The 24,778-nt window shown below is 29.1% G+C and overlaps 1 protein-coding gene across 1 annotated transcript in view; it reads right to left on the bottom strand.

Annotated features, from left to right (window-relative positions):
- Positions 1-24,778, bottom strand: part of LOC119609950 — a gene marked incomplete at its 5' end in the record, with an annotated part of 46,788 nt that overhangs the window by 17,334 nt on the left and 4,676 nt on the right. The window lies entirely within an intron of this gene.

The raw sequence follows: 24,778 nt of genomic DNA on the forward strand, positions 1-24,778 counted from the left end.
TTATGTTTTCACTTAAAAAATGGAATTTTGGTAGGAAATAAAAGTGATCACAGATTTTCATCGGTTTTGCCCAAGGGCCTATAGTTTAGCCAGAAAATGGACTTTTATGTTTTCACTCAAAAAATCGAATTTTGGTAGAAAATAAATGTGATCACAGATTTTCATCGGTTTTGCCCTAGGGCCTATAGTTTAGCCAGAAAATGGACTTTTATGTTTTCGCTCAAAAAATCGAATTTTGATAGGAAATAAAAGTGATCACAGATTTTCATCGTTTTCGACCTAGGGCCTATAGTTTAGCCAGAAAATGGACTTTTATGTTTTCACTTAAAAAATGGAATGTTGGTAGGAAATAAAAGTGATCACAGATTTTCATCGTTTTCGTCCTAGGGCCTATAGTTTAGCCAGAAAATGGACTTTTATGTTTTCACTCAAAAAATCGAATTTTGGTAGAAAATAAATGTGATCACAGATTTTCATCGGTTTCGTCCTAGGGCCTATAGTTTAGCCAGAAAATGGACTTGTATGTTTTCATTCAAAAAATGGAATTTTGGTAGGAAATAAAAGTGATCACAGATTTTCCTAAGTGAAAATCACAGATAGGCCTATAGTTTAGCCAGAAAATGGACTTTTATGTTTTCATTCAAAAAATCGAATTTTGATAGGAAAAATCGAATTTTGATACGAAATAAAAGTGATCACAGATTTTCGTCGGTTTTGCTCTAGGGCCTATAGTTAAAAAATCAAATTGTTGTAGGAAATAAAAGTGATCACAGATTTTCATCGTTTTTGTCCTAGGGCCTATAGTTTATCCAGAAAATGGACTTTTATGTTTTTACTCCAAAAATCGAATTTTAGTAGGAAATAAAAGTGATCACAGATTTTCATCGGTTTCGTCTGAACTAGAACTGAACTAGATCTGAACTAGAACTGAACTAGTACTGAACTAGAACTGAACGACACCTGAAGTAGATGTGAACTAGAACTGAACTACTTCCTTGGATCAATTAGACTAGTAGTGACATGTCCTCTTTGACCACTGCTTATGAGTTGGGGCACCAACTTTTACTTATTTCTCCCAAAAAATCTTGATGCAGCCTACTATTTACCAGCAGTAGCCCCATAAATTGTACTCATTTCAATTATTAATGACAATGCTGGCGATGACGTTTTGTAAACTATTTGTGGTTATGTTATTTCTATTAAAAATATGTCAAAATATTATTATTGTCCGTTGCTATATATGCAAGTGAATGTGAATGTCTGTGAATTTAATAACTTGCCAACAACAAACCGAAATTACTCTGTCATTTTGTCACTCAGTCATTGTGTAAATTAGTCATAATTTCATTTATTCAAACACATGTGTCGCTAAAATGCTGGTGGTGTTGATGATGATGATGTTGTTGCTGCTGCTGTTGTTGGGAGTATGAACGTCATTGGTGGCGCTGCTGCTGTTTGTTGTCGTTGGTGGTGTTAATGATGTTGTTTAATTTGCATTTGTAATTTTGTACTTTTTTCTGTTGTTTTGGTGTTATTTAGATGGATATGTCTTATTATGTTTTGTTATTATATGGACAATTGCTGTCAGATCATGTGTGGTTCGGAGAAGTAATAAAAGTAAACTGTCTACACTTAGTTGCTAGTTGTTGTTACTGGGGAGTTGACAGTCATCATGAGTTTGGACTCTCCCTCTCATGATGGTTGTTGGTAATGATGTTAAAGATAAAAATGTCTATTTAAACTAATGAATATAGATGATTGTACAAGTTTATGGGATTTTAATGAAATGTCTAAAAAATATTTAAATTTTTACTAGGTCCATGAGAAATAAAGTCTGATTTAAGAAAAATATGATTTTGCTTTTGGAATTGGGTTATTTTGGTCATGTTCTCAATTAAATGTGTAACAATTATTCGAAATATGGTTCAGACTAGAGACACGTATTTTCCCTCTTGTTGCAATCACACCAAGATGATGGAATTTCATTGAGGTATCATGACCCGGGGATACACATAATTTTAAGCTTTCATAAAAAGTTAACTTTGTAAATAACTTTAACTTGTTTTAATTAAATTTATGAAAAGTTATAAAATATTATTTATTAAAAAAAAACTTCGTTTTTTTAACTTTTTTATATTTATTTGTTTATTAAAAAAGTTTAAAATTTTATTAAAATTTTCCGGCATAAATACATAAAATTTTTATGAGTATAGTTTTTATTACACAACAATAGTTCAATTTTAAATAAATTACATGCAGCCAATAACACATATCCCAGCAAAAAATACTTCAACAGATTTAAATATACAAAAGCAACTGAACAATGTCTTAGTAATTTACCTCCTTTAGGACCTTGTGTTAGCATAAATAATATCTCCCCCTTACTAACAGAACACTTATTTAACACCTTCCCAATTCCTTAAAAATGTCGCTGGGTTATTTGGTAAACAAAAATTTTTTTAGAGTATTTATTAAAAATAAAGCATAAATTTGCTTTCTATTATTTCTATATTAAAATTGTTATTGTTTATGCCACTATGCATTCTCAACTTGCAGGCATTTCTGGGCATGCAAAATAGAGTTATAGCAAGAAGTATTGTTACAATGTAATAATAGTTTTTCAATTATTGTTGATACATACATATATTGTTTAAATGTTAATGTTCTAATCAAAATATATTCCACATAAATATGAGTTACAAAAACATAAAATCAACCAAGCAGGGAAGCATTTAATTAATAAACACTACAATGAAAATAATACACAGAAGTGTATATATACACTTTTCTAAATAAAAACATGTTTATGCGTAAATGTGGCAAGTTTATGTGGTAAATATAAGGGTGCTACTAGCTAGTATAAAGGAAATTTTCATTGCAATACTAAAAATTTAAAATTTGCTGAATTTTTAAATTTTTTCACGAATATTCCAAGAATTTCATTATTATATTGTTTACATCAGCCAAAAGTGTAGAATACTTTAAGGCATTTTTTTAAATTTATCATAATTATTAACTTTTCATTAGATATTCATAAGTCCTAACTTTTTATTTATTTGCAGGTAATTTTTAAATTTTATTCTTATAATCTTGGGTGAGCTTTACATTTTTAATGTAAGTACAAATTTAATTTGTTCATTTACAAGTTTTTGCAGCCGTCTAATGCTTTTAAATATTCCAGACTTATTGCAAGTTTGTCTATATGTATACGTTTTTGTTCTTTTGTATAGCACCCGACAGTTTTAGGGGACAAAATTTGCAAATAGAATTTAAAGAACTGAACTACAACTAGAACAGAAACTAGAACAGAACTAGAAAAACTAGAACAGAACTAGAACAGAACTAGAACAGAACTAGAACAGAACTAGAACTAGAACAGAACTAGAACAGATCTAGAACATCTAGAACAGAACTAGAACAGAACTAGAACAGAACTAGAACAGAACTAGAACAGAACTAGAACAGAACTAGACCAGAACTAGAACAGAACTAGAACAGAACTAGAACAGAACTAGAACAGAACTAGAACAGAACTAGAACAGAACTAGAACAGAACTAGAACAGAACTAGAACAGAACTAGAACAGAACTAGATCAGAACTAGAACAGAACTAGAACAGAACTAGACCAGAACTAGAACAGAACTAGAACAGAACTAGAACAGAACTAGAACAGAACTAGAACAGAACTAGAACAGAACTAGAACAGAACTAGAACAGAACTAGAACAGAACTAAAACTGAACTAGAACAGAACTAGAACAGAACTAGAACAGAACTAGAACAGAACTAGAACAGAACTAGAACAGAACTAGAACAGAACTAGAACAGAACTAGAACAGAACTAGAACAGAACTAGAACAGAACTAGAACAGAACTAGAACAGAACTAGAACAGAACTAGAACAGAACTAGAACAGAACTAGAACAGAACTAGAACAGAACTAGAACAGAACTAGAACAGAACTAGAACAGAACTAGAACAGACTAGAACAGAACTAGAACAGAACTAGAACAGAACTGACAGAAACTAGAACAGAACTAGAACAGAACTAGAACAGAACTAGAACAGAACTAGAACAGAACTAGAACAGAACTAGAACAGAACTAGAACAGAACTAGAACAGAACTAGAACAGAACTAGAACAGAACTAGAACAGAACTATGAACAGAACTAGAACAGAACTAGAACAGAACTAGAACAGAACTAGAACAGAACTAGAACAGAACTAGAACAGAACTAGAACAGAACTAGAACAGAACTAGAACAGAAACTAGAACAGAACTAGAACAGAACTAGAACAGAACTAGAACAGAACTAGAACAGAACTAGAACAGAACTAGAACAGAACTAGAACAGAACTAGAACAGAACTAGAACAGAACTAGAACAGAACTAGAACAGAACTAGAACAGAACTAGAACAGAACTAGAACAGAACTAGAACAGAACTAGAACTAGAACAGAACAGAACTGAACTAGAACTGAACTAGAACTGAACTTGAACTGAACTTGAACTGAACTAGAACTGAACTAGAACTGAACTAGAACTGAACTAGAACTGAACTAGAACTGAAATAGAACTGAACTAGAACTGAACTAGAACAGAACTAGAACAGAACTAGAACAGAACTAGGACAGAACTAGAACAGAACTAGAACAGAACTAGAACAGAACTAGAACAGATCTAGAACAGATCTAGAACAGAACTAGAACAGAACTAGACCAGAACTAGACCAGAACTAGAACAGAACTAGAACAGAACTAGAACAGAACTAGAACAGAACTAGAACAGAACTAGAACAGAACTAGAACAGAACTAGAACAGAACTAGAACAGAACTAGAACAGAACTAGAACAGAACTAGAACAGAACTAGAACAGAACTAGAACAGAACTAGAACAGAACTAGAACAGAACTAGAACAGAACTAGAACAGAACTAGAACAGAACTAGAACAGAACTAGAACAGAACTAGAACAGAACTAGAACAGAACTAGAACAGAACTAGAACAGAACTAGAACAGAACTAGAACAGAACTAGACAGAACTAGAACAGAACTAGAACAGAACTAGAACAGAACTAGAACAGAACTAGAACAGAACTAGAACAGAACTAGAACAGAACTAGAACAGAACTAGAACAGAACTAGAACAGAACTAGAACAGAACTAGAACAGAACTAGAACAGAACTAGAACAGAACTAGAACAGAACTAGAACAGAACTAGAACAGAACTAGAACAGATAGAACAGAACTAGAACAGAACTAGAACAGAACTAGAACAGAACTAGAACAGAACTAGAACAGAACTAGAACAGAACTAGAACAGAACTAGAACAGAACTAGAACAGAACTAGAACAGAACTAGAACAGAACTAGAACAGAACTAGAACAGAACTAGAACAGAACTAGAACAGAACTAGAACAGAACTAGAACAGAACTAGAACAGAACTAGAACAGAACTAGAACAGAACTAGAACAGAACTGAACTAGAACTGAACTAGAACAGAACTAGAACAGAACTGAACTAGAACTGAACTAGAACTGAACTAGAACTGAACTAGAACTGAACTAGAACTGAACTAGAACTGAACTAGAACTGAACTAGAACTGAACTAGAACTGAACTAGAACTGAACTAGAACTGAACTAGAACTGAACTAGAACTGAACTAGAACTGAACTAGAACTGAACTAGAACTGAACTAGAACTGAACTAGAACTGAACTAGAACTGAACTAGAACTGAACTAGAACTGAACTAGAACTGAACTAGAACTGAACTAGAACTGAACTAGAACTAGAACTGAACTAGAACTGAACTAGAACTGAACTAGAACTGAACTAGAACTGAACTAGACACTGAACTAGAACTGAACTAGAACTGAACTAGAACTGAAACTAGAACTGAACTAGAACTGAACTAGAACTGAAGTAGAACTGATAGTAGAACTGAACTAGAACTGAACTAGAACTGAACTAAAACTAAACTAGAACTGAACTAGATCTAAACTGGAACAGAACTATAACTAACCTAGGACTGAACTTGGAATGAAATAACTTTGCGTAAGTGACATAGTTTGTCAGAACTACTGGGCAGTATAGCACATAAATATTTTCAAATAAGTAAGACATTATATGTTGGAAAATCCAACCTAAGAAATACAAACTAAAACAAACAACAGCAAGAAAAGCATTAGTAGAAGAAACTTTATAATTTTTTTATTGCCACATTTTTTGCGGCATACTCCTAGGCGAATAAACAAATACAGGTAGACTTAGAAGGTTGTGACAAAAGTTTTGAATTAAAAGCAAATAAATAACAATGTTTCAAAAAAATACTTTTTAATAAACTAAAGAAATGAACAATAAATTGTCTATAGTTTGTAAAATTGAAAATTAGAGCTAAATAGGTATTCAAAACTTCTAAAACCTGTGAGAATGCTAATACGTATAGGTTTACTAGGGGTCTTTTAAGTATGACATTGAATTATTACTAGGATTTTTTATTTCATTTGAATTTATAAAATAGTTTCTTTGAATTGGAAGCCTCTCTTGTGGTCATACCTTTAATCTTAATTCTTAAGAATTCTATAAATATTCTAGTTAAGTTTATGTTCCCTTAACAAAAAACTTTTAAGAATAAATTTAAATAATGCATAACAAAAGAATGCTCCCTACGAAAGTATAATGAACCTTTTAGCTATAACAAAGAACCAAAAAAAAAAAAAATAGAAAATAATTTAAATTATGAACTATGAGCCTAATCCGTAAAAAGTGTTTTTCTTTTTTGTTCACAATTTGTTGTGCTCTGTCGACACATAAAGTAAATATTCCAAGTACATGAACCTTAATATAAATCTTTCCGCCTACACTTTTAGATTTAGAAATGTATTAACAAAAAAAAGTAGGAAGAATAAACTACTACTAATAGCACTTTTATGTGCTTTATCATTTATACACGACGAAATAAAAATTTTTTAGCATAGAATTTGGAAGATACTAGATACGAACATGAATAAATGACTGAATACAAAGAAAGGAAATTACAAGCCACTGTTGCACATACATTATACAATCGTATAACGTTTCTGCAACCCTAGTATAACTACTACTGTTATTGCAGCCACAATACAGCAGCAACAACAACAGCAAAAATACACATCATATGTAAGCACTTCAGACAGGTTGCACTTAAGAAGTTAAAAGATACGTTTTGTAACTTTGTACATCATCCCCCCCCCCTCCTCCTTCTTCAAACACTCTTTGGGTTTACAAAAGTGGGCGGTGTGGCAGGAATGACGATCCAATGATGATGATGATGATGATGATGTTGTTGTTGTTGATGACGATGAGTACTACTTAAACAAACTTTTATAGCAAAATGTACTCGTAAAGGAAATAAACCAGCTATTAAAGTAAAGCAAAACCCATCATCATAACATCACTTACTTACATATACATACACAAGTAACCCAACATATAGAATACTTTTTAGGGTTTTAAAAGGATTCTTTAACTTATAGCTTCTAGTCAATATTCTAGGATGCTAAGCTTATAAATTCTTTTTTAAAAAAGCTTTTAAGTAGAGAGAGAAATTTGCTAATTTGTTAAAGCAACTCTTTTGCTGGGTTATATTCCTTCAATCATTTATGTATGAATGTATGAATATATGTATGAATTCATACTTGTAGTATGTGGTTATAACATGCATAGTACATAACTTGTACATACATTGATAAAGGAAGAAAATTAGGGTTAAAAATTACACGAGCTTTAACCGAGTTCGAATAAAATTTCAACGGATAATGTTTAACAATATTATCGATGAACATTTTAATTGATTTGAATACACTATCTTAATGAAATATGTCTTCAATTTTAAGACCATCTTTTGACAAAATTTATTACATTCAATTACCTTTCAAATCCTTGATATTTGAACCATAAAATTTCATATATTCATAGATATTTTTTTAATGAAATATTTCATCGTTTTAAAGACATCTTCTTTAATGAAATATTTCATTGATTTTGTAAGAATTTTTTCAATTAAATATGTCATTGCAGCGAACATATTTCTGAATGAAAAATATTTTCATTTTAAAACTCTTTTCTCAATGAAATATGTTATTGAAACAAATACACTTTCTTAAAGAAAAATTTCATAAATTCTAATACATTTGTTAATGAAAAATTTAATCAATTTGAATAACCTTTTCTTAGGAATATGTGTTTTTAATTCGAATACATTTTATTAATGATATATATCAGCGATTTTATAACATTTTCCAAACAAAAGTTATCATCTAATCGAAATCATTTGTCAATGAAATATGTCATCGATTTAAACACATTTTCTTAAAGAAAAATTTTTATCGTTTTAACAACATTTTCTCTATGAAAAATTTAATCAGTTTGGAAGAATTATTTCAATGAAATATGTTATTTTTCTTAACGAAAAATTTCATGAAATCTAGAACATTTCTTAATGAAAAATTTAATCAATTTGAACAACAGTTTCTTAAGAAAATGTGTCTTGAATTCGAACTAATTTGAATAACATTTTCTTAAGAAAATTTTTGTTGATTTCGAACTCATTTTGTTTATATCATTTAAAGACTTCTTCTTAACTTTGGAAGAATTCTCTCTATGAAATATGTCATTGAATCAAACACACTTTCTTAACAAACATTTCATAGATTATGAGAAATTATTTAATGAACAATTTCATCAATTCCAACAACATTTTCTTAAGAAAATTTGTCTTCAATTGGAACATATTTTATTAAGGAAATATATAAGCGATTAAATAATATTTTCTAAACGAAAGTTGTCATAGAATCAAACCCATTTTTTAATGAAATATATCTTCGATTTGATGACAATTTCGTAAACATATATGAAATTTGTCTTCAATTCGAAATTAAATTCTAAGCGAAATGAATACATCATTTCGTATACGTTTTCTTAACGAAATATGTCTTTAATTCAATGACATTTTCGTAACATAAAAATTCATCTATTCTACGAAATATGTCATTCTCTCAAAGAAATTTTCTTAACGAAATGTGTGTTCGATTTAAAAACATTTTCTTAATGAAAATTTTATCAATTTAAATTTGATTTTCTTAACAAAAATAATAATCAATATTCTTTACTTTATTTTCGAAAAATTTCATTAATTCAAATATATATTCTTAACGAAATACGTCATCGATTCAAATAATTTTTTAATAAAAGATGTCTTCGATTCGAAAATATTTCCTTGACGAAACATTTAATCAATTTTGAGGAAATGTGTTAACAATAAGATGATTTCTTAAAAAAATCTTTCATTGCTTCGAAAATATTTTCGTAAAGAATGATTTAATTAATTTTTAACGAAACATTTAATAGAATTTATTCTCTATTAAGTAAATCTTTGAATCGTAGTAAATCTAAGACATCGATCTAAAGAGAATTACTACTTTTACTACGGATCAAGTTATTCAATTTCCTTACATCAACTAAAACCGAATAATTTCTCTAAAACGTGCAACAAATAAATATCTAAACATGTAAAGTGCATGTAATAGTAGAGTAAAACGGAGGCATGCATCATGTAGTGGCATAAAATGTGGTAGTTTATTAGAAGTATTTGTATGTATGTATGTTTATTGGTTTGTTTGATGCTGACATAACATGAGCTAATTTCTACCTTAAGAAACCTCTAGAAATGTTTTACTTGTCGGTTAGTTTTAGTTTTCAGCTTTTTCTATACTTTTTGGAAAATTAAAGAAAAAAACTAAACTTTTAAAATATTTAATAGTTCAGTGAACTTTCTAACAGCCACTCACAGTTTAAATGTTGTGACACATGTCAAAGATGTATTAAATAGAAAGAAAGAAAAATAATTTAGTAATAACTTAAGTGGGCTTATATGTTTTAAAGGAGGTCTTTTTAAATTGTAAAAAGTTTTTAATATTAGCAGCCTTATATGGCATTTAACAGTTGACGAAATATGTGTCATAAAATCGATAAAATATTTAATTAAGAAAGTGTTTTTAAATCGATGAATTATTACATTATGAAGGTGTTTTGGTGCCAATGAAATAATTCGTTGTGAATGTGTGTTCAAATCAATGAAATAGATAACATATATTAGTAATTTTAGGGGCCTTATATAGAAATGAACAGTTAATGAAATATGTATCATCGAATTGATAAAATTTTTCATTAAGAAAGTGCCTTTGAATTAATGAATTATTACATTACGAAAATGTCTTCGAATCGATGAAATATTTCGTTGTGAATGTGTCTTCAAATCGATGAAATAAATTAGAAATTTTAGGGGCCTTATGTAAAAATTAACAGGTAATCGAATCGAATCGATAAAATATTTCATTAAGAAAGTATCTTCGAAACGATGAACTATTGCGTTACGAAAAGGTCTTCGAATCAATGAAATATTTCGTTGCGAATGTGTCTTCAAATTGATGAAATAGATTAGTAATTTTAGGGACCTTATATAGAAATGAACAGTTAACGAAATATGTATCTTCAAATCGATAAAATATTTAATTAAGAAAATGTTTTCGAAACTATGAATTATTACGTTACAAAAAGGTCTTCGAATCGATGAAATATTTCATTAAGAAAGTGTTTTCGAAATGATGAATTATTGCGTTACGTAAATGTCTTCGAATCGATGCAATATATCGCTGTGAATGTGTCTCCAAATCAATGAAATAGATTTGAAATTTTAGCGGCCTTATGTACAAATTAACAATTAACGAATCTATTAAACATTCCGATGCAAGTGTGCCTTCAAATCGATGACATACATACTTTTGTCAATTTTAGTTGCCTTATATACAAATTAACAAGTTAACGAAAAGTGTATCTTCAAATTAATAAAACATTTCATTAAGAAAGTGTCTTCGAATCGATGAAATATTTCTTTGCGAATGTTTCTTCCTATCAATGAATTATTACGTTCAAGAAATGTCCTCAAATCGATGAAATTGATGATATATTTTATTAAGAAAAACCTATTGAATATATAAGAAAAGTATTGGTTACGGAAACTTCAAATCAATGACACATCGATGACTTATTTTGTTAAGAATATGTCGATGTCGATTAAATATTTCGTTACAGAAATTTTATTTTAATTATTACATTTCTCAGTAAAAAATTAAAACGAACTGATGTAATATTTAATTAAAAATTAAAGACATATTTTGTTAAGAATTTTTCTTTAAAACGATGACACATTTCGTTAGGCAAATGGTATCCAATCGATTACATATTTCATCAATTGTAATTTCTACAAATGAACAAGGATTTCTTTTCGACGCAAGTGAAAAGCTTAATAAAAGCTGTTTCTTCAAATCGATGACAAATTTCGTTAAGCCAGTAGTATCAAATCGATTACATATTTCGTTAATTGTAATTTCTACCAATGAACAAGGATTTCTTTTCGCCGCAAGTGAAAAGCTTTTATAAAACTTTTAAATATTGAAATTTATGAATTATGAGTATGACATTGTTGTCTTAAGGATTAAACAGTTATATTTAAGTTACATAAAGACATTTGAAATTGTATGTTTTAAATAAATAACTATGTACGGTTGTCCGTCTGTCTGACTGTCTGTCTATCGGAATATTGATTGAAACTACAACTACTTTCACCTGATTTGAGATAGAAATCCGTTTATTTGAAAAAGATTAGTTCGTGGTAGTGATAGTTATAGTTTATAGCATAAGCGTGTGTGCATGTATGTATATATGAACAAGCTTAACGTGTTGACTACTAAATGATCAATAATTAAATCCTTCAAAATTCGAACCACTAATCAATGTAACAAATTGCAAAAAAAAAAAAAGAAAAAGTTTTTTTTTTCACAAAATGCCAAAGCAACGACAAACAGAAATGTAAATTGCTGCAACATTAAGCTTATTACGTTTTTTTATGCAGTTTTTTAAACTTTTATGAATTTATAAATTTATATTACGTTTTAGATGGTTGCAACTATTACGTTTAATGTTACACATTTCCACTTAAGCCAGAAAACAAAAAAAAGAAACAAAAATATTGAAAACTAACAAAAATAAATAAATAAAAAATAACGAGCACGATTATAAATTAACATATAAATAGTTGAGCATTTAACCATTGAGCTGTATTGAACTGAACTAGCTGACTGGCTGGCATCCAGGTATTTGCAAGATGTTTGGTAGGTTAGTTAGTTTTTTTTTTTGCATTGAGTGTCTCTAGAAGGTCTAAAGCTTACATACCGTGTTACAAACAAAAACACACTTCGTCTGTAATCGTTAAACAACATTAGTCACCTGAAAAACCACAACAACATCATACAGCAGACACAACATTAAAGAGTCAACAGGAACAGAAAATAACACAGACAGATTCAGATACAAACGATCGTACGTGCGGACGGACGGACAGACAAACCAACAACTAAAAGGTGTTTTGCTTTTGGTCATAATCTATGATTTAGTCGTAACCGCAAGTTCAATACCACCCACTCATTTCAATAGCCATTCACCTGAACCGTCATTATACACGTATTTCTACATTTATCTATTATAGTTAGATATCGTCATCTGCAACGTATTAGGTTCTCAGAGGTAACACTTTTTATTATGGAAACAAAGTTTTTTTTTTCTTTTGGATCGATGAAATATTTCATTAAGAATGTGTGTTTGAATCGATGTTATATTTCATTAAGAAATTGTGTTTAATTCGAAAGCATTTTTCGTTAAGAAAATGTTTTCGAACTGAAGTCATATTTCTTGAAGAAAATGTGTTCAAATGGAAGACATTTTTCATTGAACACTTTTGTTCAAAACGATGATTTATTTTGTTATCGAAGACATTTTTCGTTAAGAAAATGTGTTCGAACCGATGTCATGTTTTGTGAAGAAAATGTTTTCAAATGGAAGACATTTTTCATTGAAAACATTTGTTCAAAACAATGACATATTTTGTTAAAGAAATGTGATGAAATATTTCGCTAAAAACTATGTTCTAATTAATAAAATATTGAATTAAAATAACGTTTAACAAAGAAACGTTTAATTAAGAAATGTGTTTAAATCTATGAATATTTATTTAAGGAATTATGTTTGATATGACATATTTGATATGACATATTTCGTTAAGGGAATGTGTTCAAAACGATGATACATTTTGTTAAGACTGTGTATTTGATTTGATGAAATTTTATGTTTCAAATTGATAGTTTTCAAATTAAAAATTTATTTAGAAAAGTAATTTAAATCTATTAAATATTTAATTAAGAAATAGTGTTCGAAATGATGAAATATTTTGTTAAGGAAATTTGTTCGAATCATTTAAATGTTTCGTTAAAAAGTGTTTGAATCAATAAAATATTTCATTAGGAAGATGTGTTCAAATCAATGAAATATTTAATAAAGAAACAGTGTTTGAAATAATGATACATTTTTTTAATAAAATGTGATCGATTCATCTTTATATTTCGTTAAGGGAATGTGTTTAAAACGATGATGTATTTCGTTATTCGAATTGATGAAACATTTCGTTTAGAAAGTGATCAAAACGACATGATATATTGTTAAGAAAATGTGATCGTTTAGATCAAACATTTCGTTAAAAAAGTGTTTGAATTAATAAAATATTTCATTAAGAAGGTGTGTTCAAATGAATGAAATATTTTATTAAGAAATAGTATTAGAAATGAATACTCATTTCATTAAGTAAATGAGTTCGAATCGTCTGAATATTTCATTAAGGGAATGTGTTCAAAAGCGATAACATATTTTGATAAGAATATGTATACGAATTGATGAAACATTACGTTAAAAAAGTGAAATACTTCATTAAGAAAATGTAATCAAATTGTAAACATATTTCATTTAGAAAATATGTTTGAAACAATGAAATATTTAATTAAGAAAGTGTGTTCAAAATTATGACATATTTCCTCAAATCGATGAAATATTACGTAGAGACATTTTTTCCAAATCGTAACGAAAATGTGATGAAATCGAAGAGATAATTAATTATATTTCTTCCATAACTTTGTTAAAATATATAGCGATAAAATAGTTTCGTTAAAAACATGTATGCCTTAAGATAATGTGTTCGAATGGAAGATATTTTTCGTTAAGAAAATGATATTCTTCATTTAGAAAATGTGTTCAAATCGTTTAAATATTTCGTTAAAGTATTAATTAAGGAAATGTGAAATATTTAAATACGAAAATGTGTTCGAAATGATAACATATTTCGTTAAGATTATGGTTTCAAAACGATGAAAAATTTAGTAAGGAAAAATGTGATGAAAACGAAGAGATATTTTGTTAATAAAATTTCTTCTATAACTTTGTTAAAAAAAATATATTCGAAAAATTGCAAATGTGTTTAAATCGATGAAATATTTTGTTAAAAAATATATTTGATTCGAAAACGAAGTTTCATTAAGCAATTAGATTCGAATTGAAGATATATTTCATGAAAAATTATATGTTTGCATAGAATATATCTTTCGTTAATAAAATGTATTCGTATTGAGGAAAATTTTCTTTAATAAAATATGTTTAAAACTATGAAATATTTCGTTAAAATATTTATACGAATCAATGAAATATTTCGTTAAAATAATTAGTTCAAAACGAAGAAAACATGTTCAAATCGATGAAATAAATGTTTAAATTTAATAAAAACATTAATTAGTGAGATTTGCATTTCGCTTAACCATATGATAGTTAGTTAGCTAGTCAGTCAGTTAGTAGTAATACTACTAACACAACTACCAAATAGTTAGTTTTACTAATGTTGTAATATTTACTTTATGGTCCATTGCAAAATGTCGTGTCAAAGTCAGTGTAAAACTTCGCATCCATATATATATATATATATATATACAAAAAGTATGTAATCGTATCTTCCGTTACGACTGCCAATCAAGACAACCATTGTAGATTGTAGATGTGTAAATAACATTGATGTAAAAATAACTGAATTTATATAGAAGAAAATCTCAGCTGCCACCTACTGCCACAACAAATTCACTTTTAATTTACAAATTTTTTTTTTTCATTTCTGCTAAATTATAGTCCGTTTTTATTTTTTGCGGAGTCGGTATGTCTACTTGCAGACGACGACATATTGTGTCTTTGATTTGATCAAGTCCAAAAAATATAAATGAAATAAAATATTTTAACTCGTTACGTTTATAGGAATGAAATAAAAATTTAAGCGTTTTATGGTTTTTATCTTTTTTAAAAAAATCTACATTACATGTAGAGATTTCAATTTTATATGAATTGAATAATAAAATTTGTATCCTTTCAATTAGTTAAAATAATATTTATAATAGTTATTATTTAACAGTTTAAAAATATTTTGAAAAAAAGAATTTAATTGTTTGGAAATAAGTTAATTATTATTTTTTTTTGGTTGAAGTCAAATGTTCCATTAGACCCTTTTAAATTGAAAATAAACTTAAATTTTATCCCTTTTAAAACATTTGAATATTAAGTTCATCTTTTCAAAATCGCCCTGAAGTGTAATTTCTATTTTATGAGCAGATGTACTTCAATGTGAAGCATAATCAAAAACAAAAACTGGTCAAATACTCAAGGCTTTAAGATCTTTATATATACATATATACAAACGTAAAGCTTCAGGTGTTGCTACCACATTTATTCCCCAAGCCGACTACATATCCAAAACAAACCCGGTAGTTTTAAAGGAAACCATGATCCTTATGTCTCATAAATTCTCTACTTGAAAACACTTTAAAGAAACTTTCTCTATAAGGAACTAATGTCCAAAAAACCTACAGGGTCTAACAAATTGCATACCCCCTTAAAACAAAAACAAAACACATAAATAAAATCCTTTTTGCTAGTGCGTGGGAATAGGCCATAAACTATATAAAATATGACAGTCTTCTCTAATAACGCCAACAACAAATAATGGCTAAAAACAATGTGGCCCGAACGAACAAAAAAAAAAAAAATATTATTGCATTGCAAAAATTTCTATTATACAATCATCTTTATTCAATATAGTCAATTCAATTACAGGCATTGAATGTGAAAAATATAACTATAGAAATATTTGAATAAAAGAAATTGAAAATCTAAAAGGGGGGAAAACATTTGTAATTTGTATTGGTAAAACTACAAATTGAAAGAGAGAGAAAGAGAGAAAAAAAGAAAGAATAAATGTAATATAAAGATACAAAATGTGCCCACAGGTGCAAAAATTTAAATTGTTGCATGATAATGATGATGCAACATCATAGTGATTGAAAATTACATTAGACAGTGGGTACTGCTAAGAAGAATACTTATATGATATAGTTTGTTCAAATATTTCGTTAAAAAAAGTCATCGAATTGAAGGCATATTTCGTTAAGGTAATGTGTTAGGATCGAAGACAAATTTCGTTAAGAAAATGTATTTGAATCGAAGTCATATTTCATTAAGAAAATGTGTTCGAATCGAAGACATTTTTCATTAAGAAAATGTGTTCGAATCGAAGACATATTTCATTACGAAAATGTGTTTGAATCGAAGTCATATTTCATTAAGAAAATGTGTTCGAATCGAAGGCATTTTTCATTAAGAATATGTGTTCGAATCGAAGAAATATTTTGTTAAGAAAATGTGTTTAATTCAAAGACATATTTCGCTAAGAAATGTGTTCGATTCAAAAACATATTTCGCTAAGAAAATGAGTTGAATTCAAAGACATATTTCGTTAAGAAAACGTGTTCAAATCGAAGACATATTTCATTACGAAAATGTGTTCGAATCAAAAACATATTTCGCTAAGAAAATGTGTTCGGATCGAAGACATATTTGATTAGGAAAATGTGTTCGAATCGAAGACATATTTGATTAAGAAAATGTGTTCGATTCAAAAACATATTTCGTTAAGAAAATGTGTTTGAATCGTGTGTTTATTAAGAGAATGTGTTCGAATCGAAGACACATTTCATTAAGGAAATGTGTTCGAATCGAAGACATTTTTCGTCAAGCTAATGTTTCGTTAAGAAAATTGTTTTGGATCGAAGACATATGTCGTTAAGATAATATTTCAAATCGAAGATATTTTTCGTCAAGAAAATGTATTCGAATAAATGAGACATGATAAGAAAACGCCTTCCTATAGTAGATATATTTCTCTATCACAATATGCTCGAATCCACGAAATATTATGAATAAAAAACGAGTTTGAATTCAAAACTTATTTCGAAAGAAAGCAATTTTCAAATCGAAGGCAAATTTGATATAATTTTAAAATTTGGGTTTAAATCGATGACATATTTCTTTAAGAATCGATGACATATTTCGTTAAAAATCGATGACGTCTATCGTTAAGAATCGATGACATATTTCGTTAAGAATCGATGATATATTACGTTAAAAATTGATGAAATATTTCGTCAGAAGTTAGTTAGTTAGTTAGTTAGTTAGTTCGTTAGTTCGTTAGTTCGTTAGTTAGTTAGTTAGTTAGTTAGTTAGTTAGTTAGTTAGTTAGTTAGTTAGTTAGTTAGTTAGTTAGTTAGTTAGTTAGTTAGGTTAGTTAGTTAGTTAGTTAGTTAGTTAGTTAGTTAGTTAGTTAGTTAGTTAGTTAGTTAGTTAGTTAGTAGTTAGTTAGTTAGTTAGTTAGTTAGTTAGTTAGTAGTTAGTTAGTTAGTTAGTTAGTCGTTAGTTAGTTAGTTAGTTAGTTAGTAGTTAGTTAGTTAGTTAGTTAGTTAGTTAGTTAGTTAGTTAGTTAGTTAGTTAGGTAGTTAGTTAGTTAGTTAGTTAGTTAGTTAGTTAGTTAGTTAGTTAGTTAGTTAGTTAGTTAGTTAGTTTAGTTAGTTAGTTAGTTAGTTAGTTAGTTAGTTAGTTAGTTAGTTAGTTAGTTAGTTAGTTAGTTAGTTAGTTAGTTAGTTAGTAGTTAGTTAGTTAGTTAGTTAGTTAGTTAGTTAGTTAGTTAGTTAGTTAGTTAGTTAGTTAGTTAGTTAGTTAGTTAGGTAGTTAGTTAGTTAGTTAGTTAGTTAGTTAGTTAGTTAGTTAGTTAGTTAGTTAGTTAGTTAGTTAGTTAGTTAGTTAGTTAGTTAGTTAGTTAGTTAGTTAGTTAGTTAGTTAGTTAGTTAGTTAGTTAGTTAGTTAGTTAGTTAGTTAGTTAGTTAGTTAGTTAGTTAGTAGTTAGTTAGTTAGTTAGTTAGTTAGTTAGTTAGTTAGTTAGTTAGTTAGTTAGTTAGTTAGTAGTTAGTTAGTTAGTTAGTAGTAGTTAGTTAGTTAGTAGTTAGTTAGTTAGTTAGTTAGTTAGTTAGTAGTTAGTTAGTTAGTTAGTTAGTTAGTTAGTTAGTTAGTTAGTTAGTTAGTTAGTTAGTTAGTTAGTTAGTTAGTTAGTTAGTTAGTTAGTTAGTTAGTTAGTTAGTTAGTTAGTTAGTTAGTTAGTTAGTTAGTTAGTTAGTTAGTTAGTTAGTTAGTTAGTTAGTTAGTAGTTAGTTAGTTAGTTAGTTAGTTAGTTAGTTAGTTAGTTAGTTAGTTAGTTAGTTAGTTAGTTAGTTAGTTAGTTAGTTAGTTAGTTAGTTAGTTAGTAGTTAGTTAGTTAGTTAGTTAGTTAGTTAGTTAGTTAGTTAGTTAGTTAGTTAGTTAGTTAGTTAGTTCGTTCGTTCGTTACTTCGTTCGTTCCTTCGTCCGTTGTTTGTTTGTTTGTTGGTTCGTTGGTTGAGTGGTTGGTTAGTTGGTCAGTCAGTCAATTTGAAAGGAGGATGTCTAATTCGAAGTATTACACCTAGGCCTCCAACGGGCCTTTTCGGTACTCTCCTAGTTATATATGTATGTTCCATTTGAAACTAACTTTTTAAAAAAATTTCTTCATTAGCATTGAACTCATATTTCGTTACAAAAAATTAATGATTCTTTTCGACCCACTGTTCACCAATAAACTAACACATGAAATGTTTTCAATAATTAACACATACAAAATTTAATATTTATTTTTATTTTTTTTTTTCTACTTTTTTATTAAAGTTCATAGTAACAAAGTCTATTTATCCAGCGAATCGGTTTATTCGGTTTAACACTTCAAGCATCTAGACATTTGTCAGGATTTTATTTTTGAGTACACAACAAATCCATTGACATCGAAAGCATTGAAAATGAAATGAGGAGCTAACGAAACCCAAATGGAAGAAGTCACTTACAAATGCACTTGGTATTATACTTACAATGTAAGTATGTATATTTATATGTGTGTGTGTTTGGAGTGGGAGTAGAAATAAATCTAAAAAGTATAAGTGCAAATGATTTCTCAATTTTATATTGATACGACAAAGACTTGATGCACACATGATATATAGTCAATAGATTAGGTAGGTACCAAAATCAAGGAAAATATCCTTATAAATTGGGAATAGTTTTTTGAGTTCCATTATATTCCTCGTTTAAAACTTCTACAAGAAATCGTTTCTAACAAAGTCAAGTTTTATTCCCTTGAAAGTTACGAACCCATCTAATCTTAGTATCTGTCAACTGTGCATAATTTTGCACTTGTTTCTCTTTTATGCACTTGCACCCAGTTGTACGTGTTTTACAATTTTTCAGTTTTTTTCCACAAACGAACACATTTTATTGTTGTATGTTTTAAAAACCGCTTCTTCCCACTAGAAATGCAATCCATGACATTCAGTCATTCATTCATTCATTCACAGCAAAACACAAAAAAAAAAACGCAATAAAAATGACAAAAAATCAACGAATCCTTTTTGCCATTCGTAGCGTCAATTTGTTTCACAATTCAGTTTTTAACTTTTTTTTTATTTTTCTGCTTACAAGTTGAAATTGTACGTCTATAACGAAACAACCAAATGCATCCCATTCAATGTAATCGAATTACAATGATATTGACATTAAGTGCGATTGTGTTTTTGAGTTTAACAATGCTGAATTTAAACGTTTTTTTATTTCACAGCAAAAAAAAGCACAGATTTTTCGTATTCATTCATTTTAAGTTTAATTTTAGATACAAGAAAGATATTTACTGGTGTCAATTTACATGGAGTGAGATTTTAAATAAATATTATTATTATTTTTTTTTTTTTGATGTTTTGGGAAGGAATTTCTCAAAATAATTAAAAAAAAAAATGAACACAAATCACAGTCTGGACTATAGTCTCAACTATAATATAAACTGTAGTCTCAACTATAGTCTCAAATATTCGTGACTATAGTCGCAACTATAGTCTGGACTATAATGTCAACTATGTGTATTCCGGATTATAGCCTCAACTATAGTCTGGATTTAGTCTTAACTATAGTCTCAACTGTATTCTGGACTATAGTCTTGACTATAGCCGCAACTATAGTCTGGACTAAAGTGTCAACTATAGTCTGGATTATAGTCCCAACTATACTCTGGACTATAGTCTCAAATGTAGTCTGGACTATAGTTTCAACTATAGTCTGGACTATAGTCTCAACTATAGTCTGGAATATAGTCTCAACTATAGTCTGGAATATAGTCTCAACTATAGTCTCAACTACAGTCTGGACTATAGTCACAACTATAGTCTCAACTATAATCTGGACTATAGTCTGAACTGTAGTCTGGACTATAGTGTCAACTATAGTCTGGATTATAGTCCCAACTATAGTCTGGATTATAGTCCCAACTATAGTCTGGACTATAGTCTCAACTATAGTCTCAACTATAGTCTCAACTATAGTCTGAACTATAGTCTCAACTATAGTCTGGACTATAGTCTGGACTATAGTCTCAGCTATAGTCTGGACAACAGTGACTACTATAGTCTATAGTCTCAACTATAGTCTCAATTATAGTCTCAACTACAGTCTGGACTATAGTCTCAACTATAGTCTGGACCATAGTCTCAACTATAGTTTGGATTATAGTCTCAACTATAGTCCGGACTATAGTTTGGACTATAGTCTCAAATTTAGTCTGGCCTATAGTCTCAACTATAGTCTCACCTATAGTCTCAACTATATTCTGGACTATAGTCTCAACTATAGTCTGGACCATAGTCTCAACTATAGTCTGGACTATAGGCTCAACTATAGTCTGGACTATAGTCTCAACTATAGTTTGGATTATAGTCTCAACTATAGTCTGGACTATAGTCTCAACTATAGTCTGGACTATAGTCTGGACTATAGTTTCAACTATAGTCTGGACTATAGGCTCAACTATAGTCTGGACTATAGTCTCAACTATAGTTTGGATTATAGTCTCAACTATAGTCTGGACTATAGTCTCAACTAAGTCTCAACTATAGTTTGGATTATAGTCTCAGCTATAGTCTGGACAACAGTGACAACTACTATCTATAGTGTCAACTATAGTCTGTACTATAGTCTCAACTATAGTCTGGACTATAGTCTCAGTTATAGTCTATATTATATAGACTATAGTCTGGACAAGAGTCTCAGCCATAGTCTATAGTATATAAACTATAGTATCAGCTATAGTCTGGATTATAGTGTGGACAATTATCTCAACTATAGTTGGGACTATAGCCTTAACCATAGTCTGGACAATATTATCAATTATAGTTTCAACAATAGTCTCAACTATCGTCTCAACTATCGTCTCAACTATCGTCTCAACTATCTTCTCAACTATCGTCTGGACTATAGTCTATAAACTATCTTACAGTCTAGACCAACGGTTCCCAAAAGGGGGTCCGCGGACCCCTAGTGGTCCGTAGCAAAATCCTAGGGGGTCCGCGAAGACGAACGAAAAAAATCATGAATAAAAAATATTCTCTATATGTTACAAAATATTAAAAATATCTCCAAATTTTTCATAAATACTAAAATACACAATTTTTATTCAATAATCCCAGATTTGTTGGTGACTCTTTGAATTTTATTGTTTCGGTCGTTTATCAGGATGAAGCTAGGCGCTACAAATTTATTGTTTCACTTTTATAAAGTAAAGTATTACGTGATTTGTAATTTTTATAAATATAAATGTTTTTATAGCAGACGGATAATGATTTGCCTTAGAATTAAATACTGATACTAGTATCCCGGAATATGAAGTTAGGTCACATTTCATAATATTTTTTTAAATTGTAAGCAAAAGTGTTAATCTAGTTAATTTTAAATATAAATATTCCATTCCAACGTGATACACAGATTTTAACTTCATTTTGTTGTCCAATATTATTAAATCAACATCAGAAAATTCATAGCGTTTTGCGTAAATAGTCAAAACCACGCAGTAAAATAATTCGTAGGTATTTTAAAATTCAAATTTAAGATCCAAATTCACAGTACATTCGCAAAGAGTTCAAGTCATATTTTATGTGGGTAACGCATTCCGCAACAACATCGAAGAAGTCTAACTTTCACATATTTTCCCGAAAACTTAGCTTACATACTCAGCTCACTCCTATGCAATCGCAAAAAAATTTAGAAACATGACTCTTTAAGCACATGTCGACAATACTTGTTAAAGAAACCTTTTCTCTACCTTGACGAGAAATGAACATGAAAGCTCTCACGATCATAAAATTAAACATCATGTTAGAAGTCATTCTATATTTAAAACCATGAAATTGAAAACATCTCCGAAATACTAAATGTTCTCAATGTACGGGAATATTTTATAGGGTTTATGGACCAGGACTAAGACAATTTTCGGACGAACAATTACACAGTGATACAGCAAAAAAATGCAGGGGTTCTCATATACCAATTCCATTTCGTTATAGTCCATAGAGTAGGAATTTATTTTTAATTTTTCCCGATCACTTCGTTTAGTTCCTTTTTAAGAGCAAAAGTTGTGAAAAAGAGCTATTTTTGAAGTTTTAACTTTAAAAAAATATATGTCTGGTAGTTTGCAACCGATTTTCAAATTGGATATTTTGTTTTAAAGATACAAGTGTTGTCTTTCAACCCAAAAAAATAAATCCAAAATTTATGATTAATGTCTTGGTTACGGCCATTTAAGTAAAAAAACTCACACTTTTTTCACAATTTTTAATTTTCATACTGCTCTACGTTGGCCATGAAGCAATAACTTTAGCTTTTATTACATTTGAAAAAAGCCACATTAAGTTGGGTTTCCAATGATGGTCAATTTATGATAATCGATGAAAAAGGTTATGAGTTGTGCTAAGTTTTATAAAAATATAGCATATTTCTTCCATACAAAAACGTTCATGTTTCTGGTTTTCTTTGTAACAAGTTTAAAAAATGTTTATAAACATTTTTATACAAAAATTAATTTGTATGGAGAAAACCAAAAATTCGAGAAACATGCTATTAGAAAAATTGGCATAAATTATCCAGTTTTTCATAGATTTTTATGAAATAACAAGTTTTAGAAACCTTCCTTTATGTGATTCTTCAGGAAAGTAATAAAAGATGAACTCACTGCCTCATGGTCAAAGTAGAGCATGATAAAAATGAAAATTTTTTAAAAAAGTGTGAGTTTTTTTACTTAAACGACCGTAACTCAGACATTTGACCATAAATTTTGGATTTCTTTTTTTGGATTAAAAGACACTTGTATCATTAAAAAAAAATCGGATTTGAAAATCGGATGAAAACTACTAAACTTATGATTTTTCAAATTTAAAACTTCAAAAATGGCTCTTTTTCGCATCTTTTGCTCTTAAAAAGTAAGTTAACGAAGTGATAGGGGAAAACTAAAAATATATTCGTACTCTATGGACTATAACGAAATAGAATTGGTATATGAGAACGCCTGCATTTTATTTTTCTTCACTTTTGTATCACAGTGTTATTTATAACAATAAGATATCAAAATATGTATGGGGGTCCGTGAAATTAAAAAAATTCCTCAAGGGGTCCGCGAAGTAAAAAATGGTGGGAACCGCTGGTCTAGACTATAGTCTGACCTATAGTCTGGAATATAGTGTCGGTACTATAGTTTCAACTACAGTCTGAAATATGGTATGAACTACAGTCTGGACTATAGTTTGAACTACAGTCTGAAGTATGGTATCAACTACAGTATGGACTATAGTTTCAACTACAGTCTAAAGTATAGTCTCAACTGCAGTCAGGACTATAGTCTCAACTACAGTCTGGACTATAGTCTCTACTATAGACTGCACTCAACTATAATATGGACTCAACAATAGTCTTTATTTATATAATCTGAACTATAGCCTAAACAATAGTCTAGACTATAGCCGGAATTATATTCTTCATAAACCGCCAACACCTGAACTAACACTTAAATATCCCTTTCTAATCCCTCAATCAGCAAAAACACCAAAACTTTATTAAATAATTGAAAATATTAAAATACACAACTTCATAACAAACGATTACGTAAACTTTTCTTATTTTGTCCAACAAATTATTAAGTGTTTACTTAAATAACAACAAAACCCCCCAGAACTTTGGTACTAATTGCAAACAAAACTTATTTCCTAAACTGAAATTAACTTTTTCAATACAAACATAAACACACACACACGCACAAACCATTACAAACTATCGACAAACTACAAATTGATAGATTTTTGTTTTTTTTTTTGTTTATCTCAAGAGTCCATTTGCCTTGTTGCTTAACAAACCAAACTGACAAGTCAAGAAATGTAAGAAAAACAACAAATCAAGGAGAAAGTAGGGGAAAAAAAACCTTTAATTTGTAACAATCAGTGTAAAAGGAAACCCCCAAAATAAATTTAAATGTAATCAAATGTGCACTTACAATACAACTCAAGTACAAGTATCTAAAACTGTAAAACAACTCAATTGAATTGAACTGAATGGCTCAAA

This window comes from Lucilia sericata, unplaced genomic scaffold, assembly GCF_015586225.1.
Source record: "Lucilia sericata isolate MDLA Ls3-8-SP2 unplaced genomic scaffold, ASM1558622v1 Contig001090F_arrow, whole genome shotgun sequence".
NCBI classification, from domain to species: domain Eukaryota; kingdom Metazoa; phylum Arthropoda; class Insecta; order Diptera; family Calliphoridae; genus Lucilia; species Lucilia sericata.